This window comes from Pseudophryne corroboree, chromosome 11 (genome assembly GCF_028390025.1).
Source record: "Pseudophryne corroboree isolate aPseCor3 chromosome 11, aPseCor3.hap2, whole genome shotgun sequence".
NCBI classification, from domain to species: Eukaryota; Metazoa; Chordata; class Amphibia; order Anura; family Myobatrachidae; genus Pseudophryne; species Pseudophryne corroboree.
The window spans coordinates 137,844,912-137,857,162 of NC_086454.1; positions in this window are offsets into that span (position 1 = coordinate 137,844,912).

Sequence of the window (12,251 nt, forward strand, 5' to 3'; positions counted from 1 at the left end):
CTTCAGCAACCCAGCTTTTCCTGGAACACCAGCTGGCACAATCCTGGGTTATCTCCATTGCTACAGTCGGGCCTGGTAAGGACTTTCCATCTAGAAGATCATAAGAACTATCTCACACTACCAGTGCCCTGTGGCTCCTGCCATCCTGTAGTACCCAGGAACTGTATTTATTCTTTGCTGACTTTTACGTTTTCTTTTACTGCTGCTGTGTTGCGGAGTTGTCATAATAAACATCATTGACTTTTATTCAAGTTGTCGTGGTCACGCCTTCGGGCAGTTATTATTCATGTTACTTACATGTCCAGGGGTCTGATACAACCTCCCAGGTTCCGGTACATCTCAGCCCCTACAACTGAGGCTGCCTCCCGTCAGCTCAGGCCCTCAGTTGTGACAGTAAGCACTGACCTAATGAATCCAGCCGGAGACCAGGATCAAGCGGCCAGGCCGATGCAAGAACTGGCAGCCCGACTAGAACATCAGGAGGCTGCACAGGGCCACATCATCCGCTGTCTCCAGGATCTCTCTACTCGGCTGGATGGGATTCAGACAACTCTCCGTGGATCAGGCGCGTCTGGTGCGTCAACCACAGTGACTCCAGCTATAACCCCACCCACCTTACCCATTTCTGCTCCACGTCTTCATCTTCCAACGCCAGCAAAATTTGACGGATCTCCAAGATTCTGCAGGGGATTTCTCAACCAGTGTGAGATTCAGTTTGAGCTACAACCTGGCAATTTTCCCAGTGACCGTACAAAAATTGCCTACATTATTTCTCTTCTCAGTGGCTCAGCCCTTGATTGGGCATCACCGTTATGGGAGAGGTCCGACACCCTGCTATCTTCCTACACTGCCTTCGTGTCAACATTCAGGCGCATCTTCGACGAGCCAGGCCGGGTAACCTCAGCTTCATCCGAGATTCTCCGTTTACGCCAGGGGTCACGTACTGTAGGACAATATCTGATACAGTTCCAGATCCTGGCATCCGAACTGGCATGGAACGACGAGGCCCTGTATGCTGCATTCTGGCATGGCTTATCTGAGCGTATTAAAGATGAGTTAGCTACCAGAGACTTACCTTCTAAGTTAGATGAGCTAATCTCACTCTGCACGAAAGTTGATTTACGTTTCAGAGAGAGAGCAACTGAGCGTGGAAGATCATCTGCTCCAAAATCTTCTGCTCCTCCTCCTCGTCAACTGTCACCATCTAAAGATGAGCCCATGCAACTTGGCCGTTCCCGTTTAACTTCTGCTGAGCGCCGAAGACGTCTCTCCGAGTTTCTCTGTCTCTATTGTGCAGCTCCGTCTCACACCATTAATGCCTGTCCCAAACGTCCGGGAAACTCCAAATCCTAGCTTGCCAAGGAGAGGGCCGGCTAGGAGTAATGATCTCCTCTCCATCTCCTCAAGATTGTAATCTCCCAGTCTCGCTTCAAGTTGCTCAACGTTATCGGAACGTCATTGCCCTCCTTGATTCCGGAGCAGCTGGGAACTTTATTACCGAAGCCTATGTTAAACGGTGGTCCCTACCCACCGAGAGACTTCCTTCGTCCATTTCTTTAACTGCTGTGGATGGCAGCAAAATTTTTGATGCAGTTATTTCTTTAAGGACTCTACCAGTTCGTCTGAGAGTGGGAGTTCTTCATTCCGAACTTATTTCTTTTTTAGTGATTCCAAGAGCCACACATCCTGTGGTCCTGGGCCTTCCATGGCTCCGTCTTCACAATCCTACAATTGATTGGACGACTACGCAAATCCTGGCATGGGGTTCCTCCTGTGCTGAGACATGTTTGTTTAAAGTATTGCCTGTCTGTTCTTCCTCCCCCAGGTCGTCTGATGTTCCACCTCCTCCATATCAAGATTTCACGGATGTGTTCAGTAAAGCTTCTGCTGATATCCTTCCTCCTCATAGAGAATGGGACTGTCCGATTGATCTCGTTCCAGGGAAGGTTCCACCTCGAGGCCGAACTTATCCGTTGTCTCTGCCTGAGACGCATTCTATGGAGGAATATATTAAAGAGAACCTAGCAAAGGGGTTCATTCGACCTTCTTCTTCTCCAGCCGGCGCAGGCTTCTTTTTTGTAAAAAAGAAAGATGGTGGTCTGCGGCCGTGCATCGACTACAGAGGTTTGAACGACATTACCATCAAGAACCGTTATCCTTTACCCCTGATTACTGAGCTCTTTGACAGAGTTAGCGGAGCTACCATCTTTACAAAGCTGGACTTGCGAGGTGCATACAATCTCATCCGGATCCGTGAGGGTGACGAGTGGAAGACCGCCTTTAACACCCGTGACGGACATTATGAGTACCTCGTCATGCCCTTCGGATTGAGCAATGCTCCAGCTGTCTTTCAGCATTTTGTCAATGAGATCTTCAGAGACATTCTATACCGTCATGTCGTGGTCTATCTAGACGATATCCTCATTTTTGCCAACGATTTAGAGGAACATCGTTTTTGGGTTAAAGGGGTTCTGTCCCGTCTCCGTGTCAATCATCTCTATTGCAAATTAGAAAAATGCGTCTTTGAAGTCAAGTCCATTCCGTTTCTAGGGTACATTGTGTCCGGTTCCGGACTAGAGATGGATCCTGAGAAACTACAAGCAATCCAAAATTGGCCGGTACCCTTAACCCTCAAAGGGGTCCAGAGGTTCTTAGGGTTCGCCAACTATTACCGAAAGTTTATACGAGACTTTTCCACCATTGTGGCGCCTATTACTGCTTTCACTAAAAAGGGTGCTAACCCGTCCAAGTGGTCTGAAGAAGCCATGCAAGCATTTCATCTTTTAAAACAAAGGTTCATCTCTGCGCCTGTTCTGAAACAGCCTGACATCGACTCTCCTTTCATCTTAGAGGTGGATGCCTCCTCCGTTGGAGTAGGAGCGGTGTTATCTCAGAGGGCTAAAGATGGCCATTTACACCCTTGCAGTTTCTTCTCCCGGAAGTTCTCCCCAGCTGAGCGCAACTATGCCATTGGCGACCAGGAGTTGCTAGCCATCAAGCTCGCTCTAGAAGAGTGGAGGTATCTGTTGGAGGGAGCTTCTCATTCAATCACCATACTTACAGACCACAAGAACCTTTTATACCTGAAGGGCGCACAATGTCTCAACCCTCGTCAGGCCAGATGGGCACTTTTCTTTTCCAGGTTCGACTTTAAACTCCAGTTCTGTCCGGGCTCTCAGAATCGCAAGGCCGATGCCCTTTCCCGCTCATGGGAGCAAGAAAATGAGTCAGAGTCTTCAGACAAGCATCCTATTATAAATCCGTTGGCATTCTCCACGGTAGGGATGGACTCTACGCCCCCATCAGGGAAAAGTTTTGTGAAGCCGATGCTAAGGAAGAAGCTCATGCATTGGGCCCATGCTTCCCGTTTTGCCGGACATACAGGTATCCAAAAAACCCTGGAGTTTATCTCTAGGTCCTATTGGTGGCCAACTCTGAAAAAGGACGTCTTGGAGTTTATTGCATCTTGCCCAAAGTGTGCCCAACATAAAGTATCCCGCCAGTCGCCTGCGGGGCAACTGGTTCCACTATCCGTTCCCCGTCGACCATGGACCCACTTGTCGATGGATTTCATTACAGACTTACCCATGTGCAACAAGTTCAATACCATCTGGGTGGTAGTTGACCGGTTCACCAAGATGGCACACTTCATTCCTCTCACCGGTCTTCCGTCAGCTTCCAAGTTGGCTCAAGTATTCATACAAGAGATCTTCCGACTCCACGGTCTTCCTGAAGAAATTATCTCAGATCGAGGAGTTCAATTCACAGCCAAATTCTGGCGAAGTTTATGTCAAGTCCTCCAAGTCAAGCTAAAGTTTTCCACGGCTTACCATCCTCAGACCAATGGTCAAACCGAGAGGGTGAATCAGGACTTGGAGGCCTTCCTCCGCATCTATGTGTCCTCCTCTCAAGATGACTGGGTTCAATTACTTCCCTGGGCCGAGTTCTGTCATAACAACCAGTATCATTCTTCATCTGCTTCAACACCATTCTTCACTAACTTTGGATTCCACCCTAAAGTCCCTGAGTTCCAACCGTTTCCAGCAACTTCTGTTCCCGCAGTGGATATCACCTTGCATCAGTTTGCCAATATCTGGAAGAGCGTACGATCAGCTCTGCTCAAGGCATCGTTCAGGTACAAGAAGTTTGCGGATAAGAAGCGTCGAGCAGTTCCTGCTCTCAAGGTGGGTGATCGGGTATGGTTATCCACGAAGAATTTGAGGTTAAGAGTTCCCAGTATGAAGTTTGCACCTCGCTATATCGGTCCTTTCAAGATTGAACAAGTCATCAATCCTGTTGCTTACAGACTCCAGTTGCCTCCCTTCTTAAAAATACCCAGGACATTCCATGTTTCCCTGTTGAAACCGCTGATCTTGAATCGGTTTCATTCCTCACTTCCTCCAACTCCGAAAGTCCAAACTCAACGAGGCGTTGAGTATGAAGTGGCCAAGATCCTGGACTCACGTCACCGTTACGGTCAACTACAATATCTTATTGACTGGAAGGGTTATGGTCCTGAGGAACGTTCGTGGACCAATGCTTCTGATGTCCATGCTCCTGCCTTGGTCCGGAGATTCCATTCCAAGTTTCCTCAAAAGCCAAAGAAGTGTCCTGGGGCCACTCCTAAAGGGGGGGGTGCTGTCACGATCCGGGTATCTGGACGCCATTTCTTACCCATCAGATGCCTCCTAAGGCTGGCTCAGCGCTCCAGGACCGGATCCCATCTGTTATCCTGATGTGTACATTCCTGTATCCTCTCCTGTCACTCTGGGACGCTGTCACAGTAAACGACATATTACACCTGGCATGGCGTCTCCCGCGGCCTCCGCCGCCGTCCCTGAACTTCTGCATGCAGAGTGTCTGAGTGGCGATTACGTCAGCCGCGGCCTCCGCTGTGTCCGCGTGGTTGGATGTGCATCTGTCAGCCTGGCGCCTCTTGTCTCCGGTGGCCGGCGCCGCCATTACTGTTTTCATTACCACATGGATTACAAACCAAACTTCCCTCCAAGTGTCTGCATGGGCGCAGCCATCTTGGATTCTGTCAGCTGATCATTTCCACCAATCTGTTCTCAGTATTGATAATCTGCATAATTGCCTAGCCAATCCCTTCCTTGCTGCAGGTATAAATACACTGTGCCTGAGCAAGGAAGGCGTCAGTGCTTTGGTTGTCAAACCTAGTTCCTGTTTGTCTCTCTCCTGTGATTGTCTTCCAGGTTCCAGCTCCTGTCTCAAGACTTCCACCATAGAGACCCGCACCAGCATTCCACCTGCGGTGTAGCCTGACTCTCCAATCCATTGTGGATTCATCTGTTTCCAGCTACAACATTACCTGCTTCCAGCTCAGCTTCCAGCAGAGTACAGCTTCCCTTAAAGGGCCGGTGTCCTTTCTACACTTTACCACTCTCCACCGGTATTATTATTTCTCCGCTCTCAAGTTCTACATTTCAGTTCATATTTCATCGCTCCCAAGTTCATTTATTATTTAACTGGTTCCAGCCAGTATCCACTCCGTGCTAACAACAGTCTGGTTCCAGCCAGTATCCACAGCAGCTGTTTTATCTTCAGCAACCCAGCTTTTCCTGGAACACCAGCTGGCACAATCCTGGGTTATCTCCATTGCTACAGTCGGGCCTGGTAAGGACTTTCCATCTAGAAGATCATAAGAACTATCTCACACTACCAGTGCCCTGTGGCTCCTGCCATCCTGTAGTACCCAGGAACTGTATTTATTCTTTGCTGACTTTTACGTTTTCTTTTACTGCTGCTGTGTTGCGGAGTTGTCATAATAAACATCATTGACTTTTATCCAAGTTGTCATGGTCACGCCTTCGGGCAGTTATTATTCATGTTACTTACATGTCCAGGGGTCTGATACAACCTCCCAGGTTCCGGTACATCTCAGCCCCTACAACTGAGGCTGCCTCCCGTCAGCTCAGGCCCTCAGTTGTGACAGATGGTAATAAGGCCTTTGATATGGTATTATGGCCACATCTGTTTACCGTATTGGAGAGAAGAGGGTTTGACGGGAGCTTTATTAACTATATACGATACCTCTATACTGCTCCATCTGTCTCTCTTCTAATTAATGGGATCAGAGGTCAACGATTTTTTTTGGAACGGGGAACCCGTCAGGGATGCCCTTTATCGCCCCTGCTATTTAATTTGGCCCTCGACCCGTTGCTTAGGACACTACAGGATTGGCCTGTCTTTAGAGGTATAAAAGTGGGTGGTCAGGAAATTAAACTTTCAGCTTTCGCTGATGACATCCTTCTTTATGTATCAGACCCCGAACATTCCCTAGCTCAGATCTTAAACAAGATTCAATTATTTGGCCGTATTTCGGGTTTCAGTATTAATATGGACAAATCTAAAGCTTTACTGTTGAGGGGCACTGTGACGTGCCCGACTTGGGCCACACGCTTCCCCTTACACTGGGTGTCCACATATATTATATACTTAGGTGTCATGGTGCCACGTTGTATCTCGGAACTATACAAACTCAAGGTACAGAAGGCCATACAAACCCTGACTGATGACATTAAGAGGTGGGAGCAGCTCCCATTGTCATATCTTGGTAGGGCCAACCTCTTAAAAATGGTGGCTATACCACGCATACTATACCCCCTCCAAACGCTTCCCATTCTGTTGACTAAACAGGACTCACAACAGATTAATAGACTTATTAGAACTTTCATATGGAAGGGTGGTCAAACACGTATTGCTTTGCGAAAACTTGCTCAACCTAAATCCAACGGAGGTATCAATTTTCCAGAAGTAGTGGTTTACAATCATGCCGCTCTTTTGAGACATTTAAGGGACTGGCTGCAAGGCAGCTCTACTTACATGAACACATCATTGGAGCAGTGCTTCCTACCGACTGTAGCTTTGACAAGTTTCCTTCACCAACACGACTGGGAAATACCTGATCACATTCGGTGTAACACCCTTTTATGGTCTACTAGGAAGATGTGGCATATACTACGACATGGCGCAAAATTGAACCCCTATTAATCCCTACATTTACCCCTAATTAAAAACCCTAACTTTTTGGACGGCATGGCTGCCCATCCTTTCAAATTGTGGAAGGAGGATGGTATAACGTCAATTCGCTCATTGGTATCAGTGGAAGACCACCGTCTGCTCACCCTTTCCGAGGTTTCAACGAGGCATGCTGTGATTGCCTCGTCTCTCCTTCCATTTTTACAAACACAATTCTATGTCAGGCATGTTCTAGCACACTTTGCGGATGGAGATTGGGCCAACACTTTGGATAGCCTCCTGACACACCCTGTACCGAGTCACAAGGCCATTTCCATTCACTATACTTTTTTGAGAAAAATATTGAATCATGCTACTGTGACGGGTGGTATGTCCTCCTGGTTGGCTCACTTTCCTGCCCTGACCATACCAACTATGGAAAAAACACTACTTTACTCCCGAAAAGTCCTCCCTGCAAGCATGTACACTGAATTGTTCCTTAATGTATATCACAATACCTACCTGTCCCCATTACGGCGCTTCCACATGGGAGCGACTGAATCGCACTCTTGCCCAAAATGCCACCAGAGTGAGGCTGATACCTTTCACTGTCTGTGGGCATGCCTGATTGTGCAATATTTCTGGCACTTAGTTAGGAGATATGCGGAGGCCAACCTAATAACCTATGTACCCTTTACCCCCGAATGGGCAGTTCTGGATATCATTGATCCTGCTCTCCGCATGCCATCGGAATGTAAAAAAATACTGATAGCCTTAAGTGCGGCAGGGAAAAAGACGATACTACAGGGATGGATAAACAGCACGCCACCACAGATACCACTATTTTTAAGTAAGCTAAATCACATTTTTAGGATGGACTGGGTGGAGGCTATTGTAGATAAAGGTAAATTCGTAGAACGATTCTTTAATCTTTGGGAATCCTATATCTCTACTTTACCCCTTAATACACGCCTACACATTCACAACAGCCTCAAGAACACAACATGGTACCTGACTAGATTGGCTGAACAGGACCAACCTATATCATTGGTCTAGGACTGGACGGTGGTGGCGGCTTCCCCCTGGATTGCCCACACCATGTATATTGGCGTCGGCGTAGCGAATGTTGCACTCTTGCAAAGCTAAGGTCTTTATTATTGGAAACAAAAAAAGGATCGATGTGCGGTTTCATATTACCTTGTTTAATCATTGTGTATTATTACTATATGATTTCTGTACATCATAATCTTTGTTGTGATTGTCCATGATGTCTCAATAAAAAATTGTTTTAAAATAAATAAATAAAAGGGGTAAAAACGTTCGAGATTGGGTGGTGCATACAGACATCACCAAACAAATCAAGGCAACAAAAGTTACAACTAGAAAGGCCTTGGGTTGTCATAAATGCTCAGGGTGCACAATGTGTAGTCATATGATAGTGGGGAAATACTTTCTACATCCACACACTGGTCGTAAATTTAAGATATGTCATGCTCTTACTTGTTCCACTACTTATGTGGTTTATTTGATTAAATGCCCCTGTGGGCTGCGTTATGTGGGGAAGACCATGCGCCCTTTTAAAGAGCGCATGGCATTCCATGAATCATCCATTAGAGCTGCATATAATGAAAAGGGATCAGACCAACCCATTGTGAAGCATTTTATGGAGGCTAGGCATAGTATTTATAGTTTTAGGCACATGATAATTGACCATATTGTAGATGATGGGAGGAGAGGTGATCGCCACAAGAGATTACTACAGTGTGAGGCAAAATGGATACATCTCCTTGATACAGTAAAACCAAGAGGATTAAATGAGCAATTAAACATGAGAGTATTTTTTGTGAAATAGGTCTAACCCTGTGTGACCCGAGGGTACAGAGAATTTAGAGTTATATTATGTGTTTGTCTCCGCATCATAGTTAGATGTGGCTTTGATGGAGATCGTAATGTATTATCATAATGTTTGTCTTACATGGAGTATTCTTCCATCCGGTTTATTATGTTTTTGATCTTATTATTGTGGATACTGTGTTATTGTTTTGTATTGTTGTATCCTTTAGGCAGTGAACGGGTTGCCGTGGTAACGTGTGCGGGCAGAAGTGAAGGACTGGACTGGGGGACTCCCGGAAGTCGGACACTTATGGATGGCAGCGTGCATGGGTGCCCGGGACCAGTCGAAAGGAGAGGGTATTTAAAGGTAATTATATTCACTTTGTTTGTATATGTGCTGCTTTATAAAGGGTAAATAAAACCCGAAACATTGCTGAACTAGCTGGCGTTTGTGTTATGTGATTAAGAAGTCTGCTGAGTACCATACCATTGGAGGGTGTATATATATATATATATATATATATATATACTACCATTCGACATTCATGGGCACTGTTCATAACAACACACTGGTGCTGAGGATTTGGGTTCACACACAGCCGCCCGGACAGAGAGGAGAGGAGCAGCGGTACGGGGGAGAAGGAGGAGGAGGGTGGTGGAGGAGGGAGCCGCAGCAGCGCTTTACTACTGGTTGAGGCCAGTGGCGGAACTAGCGAGCGGTGGGCCCATGTGTGACAAAATGGCTTGCCCCCCCCCCCCCATCCCATCCAAGTCCACCCCCTCACCCCTGGAGAGGATCTGATGAGGGGGACCTGCTCAGGGCCAGAGAAATGGATACCTAGCAACAGTGCCGTAACTAGACATTTTAGCACTGTGTGCAAGAAACAGCATTGGAGCCCCACCCCTGCATGCAAAACAGGGGCAGTACATAGTGGCGTGGCTTCGTGGGGAAGGGGTGTGGCCACAAAATAATACAAATTCATAAAACGGTGCACAGTAGTCTCCATTATTCAAATTACGCCGCACAGTAGCACCACTACACCAGGTAGAGACCCTTTTACACCTTACGGCGGACAGATTCCTCTTTTTACACATTACAGCAGACAGCGTCCCCTTTTTACACATTACGGCAGACAGCGTCCCCCTTTTTTACACATAACGGCAGACAGCGTGCCTATGATTAAGCTCATGCGAAACGGTCGTTAGGAGACAGCTCACACGCAGTGTGTCTGTCAAATAGCATTTTTTAAATGTTCAGTCACTGCATATAGAAATATCCATTGTTTAATATAAATGTTCCTTATATATTGTAAGTTGTGACACAAGCTTGTAGCGTACTGCAAAGCCGCAGCTGCAGCCGAGGCGGGACATACACCCGGCGGCCTCGCACTGACGGATATCATCAGCAGTGCGTGTGACCTGTTAGACGGGAAGCGGTGGTCAGCGGCCGTAGCGGGACACTCACCCGGCGGCCCGCACTGACGGATACCACTATTGGTGACCGCACCCTGGGTAACGGGAAGCGGGGGTCAGCGGCTGCACGGCAGTACAGCTTGCGGTTCTAGCAAGCTGTGCTCTAGACGGCTCCCTATCACACTATATATAAGCTGGAAATTGGGTGCATGTTATAATACAATACATCTCCATATAAAGATATATCTATCTACTTTATTGTATTAGCATTGTCTAACAAGATTTATAAATGGGAGATGTGAAAGGTATTATAAACAGGTAGCCGCTACACCTCTGTATTATCTAACACACCTGTCTACACTAGGAACTTAACCTGAGTAATAAACACTAATAATCGTGTGGAACATAGTGTTATTACCCTGAAAGGGAATGCTATGTGGACCCCTGACCATATGTGTGGAACTGCAGGCACAAGCTACGACCAGCAGGTATAAGCTGGGTCACGTAATAGAAGGATAATATTTTAGCTTTGCCCAAAACAGTATATGATTTCTCTATCGTCCTAAGTGGATGCTGGGGTTCCTGAAAGGACCATGGGGAATAGCGGCTCCGCAGGAGACAGGGCACAAAAAAGTAAAGCTTTTACCAGATCAGGTGGTGTGCACTGGCTCCTCCCCCTATGACCCTCCTCCAGACTCCAGTTAGATTTTGTGCCCGAACGAGAAGGGTGCAATCTAGGTGGCTCTCCTAAAGAGCTGCTTAGAGAAAGTTTAGCTTAGGTTTTTTACTTTACAGTGAGTCCTGCTGGCAACAGGATCACTGCAACGAGGGACTTAGGGGAGAAGTAGTGAACTCACCTGCGTGCAGAGTGGATTTGCTGCTTGGCTACTGGACACTAGCTCCAGAGGGACGATCACAGGTACAGCCTGGATGGTCACCGGAGCCGCGCCGCCGGCCCCCTTGCAGACGCTGAAGAGAGAAGAGGTCCAAAATCGGCGGCTGAAGACTCCTGAGTCTTCATAAAGGTAGCGCACAGCACTGCAGCTGTGCGCCATTTTCCTCTCAGCACACTTCACACAACAGTCACTGAGGGTGCAGAGCGCTGGGGGGGGCGCTCTGAGAGGCAAATAAAAACCTTATTAGAGGCAAAAAATACCTCACATATAGCCCACAGAGGCTATATGGAGATATTTAACCCCTGCCTAACTTCAAAAATAGCGGGAGACGAGCCCGCCGAAAAAGGGGCGGGGCCTATCTCCTCAGCACACAGCGCCATTTTCTCTCACAGAAAAGCTGGAGAGAAGGCTCCCAGGCTCTCCCCTGCACTGCACTACAGAAACAGGGTTAAAACAGAGAGGGGGGGCACTGATTTTGGCGATATTGTATATATATAAAAGATGCTATAAGGGAGAAACACTTATATAAGGTTGTCCCTATATAATTATAGCGTTTTTGGTGTGTGCTGGCAGACTCTCCCTCTGTCTCCCCAAAGGGCTAGTGGGTCCTGTCCTCTGTCAGAGCATTCCCGGTGTGTGTGCTGTGTGTCGGTACGTGTGTGTCGACATGTATGAGGACGATGTTGGTGAGGAGGCGGAGAAATTGCCTGTAATGGTGATGTCACTCTCTAGGGAGTCGACACCGGAATGGATGGCTTATTTAGAGAATTACGTGAGAATGTCAACACGCTGCAAGGTCGGTTGACGACATGAGACGGCCGACAATCTATTAGGACCGGTCCAGGCGTCTCAGAAACACCGTCAGGGGTTTTAAAAACGCCCATTTACCTCAGTCGGTCGACACAGACACAGACACGGACACTGAATACAGTGTCGACGGTGAATAAACAAACGTATTTCTCATTAGGGCCACACGTTAAGGGCAATGAAGGAGGTGTTACGTGTTTCTGATACTACAAGTACCACAAGAAAGGGTATTATGTGGGAGTGAAAAAACTACCTGTAGTTTTTCCTGAATCAGATAAAATAAAATGAAGTGTGTGATGATGCGTAGGGTTACCCCGATAGCAA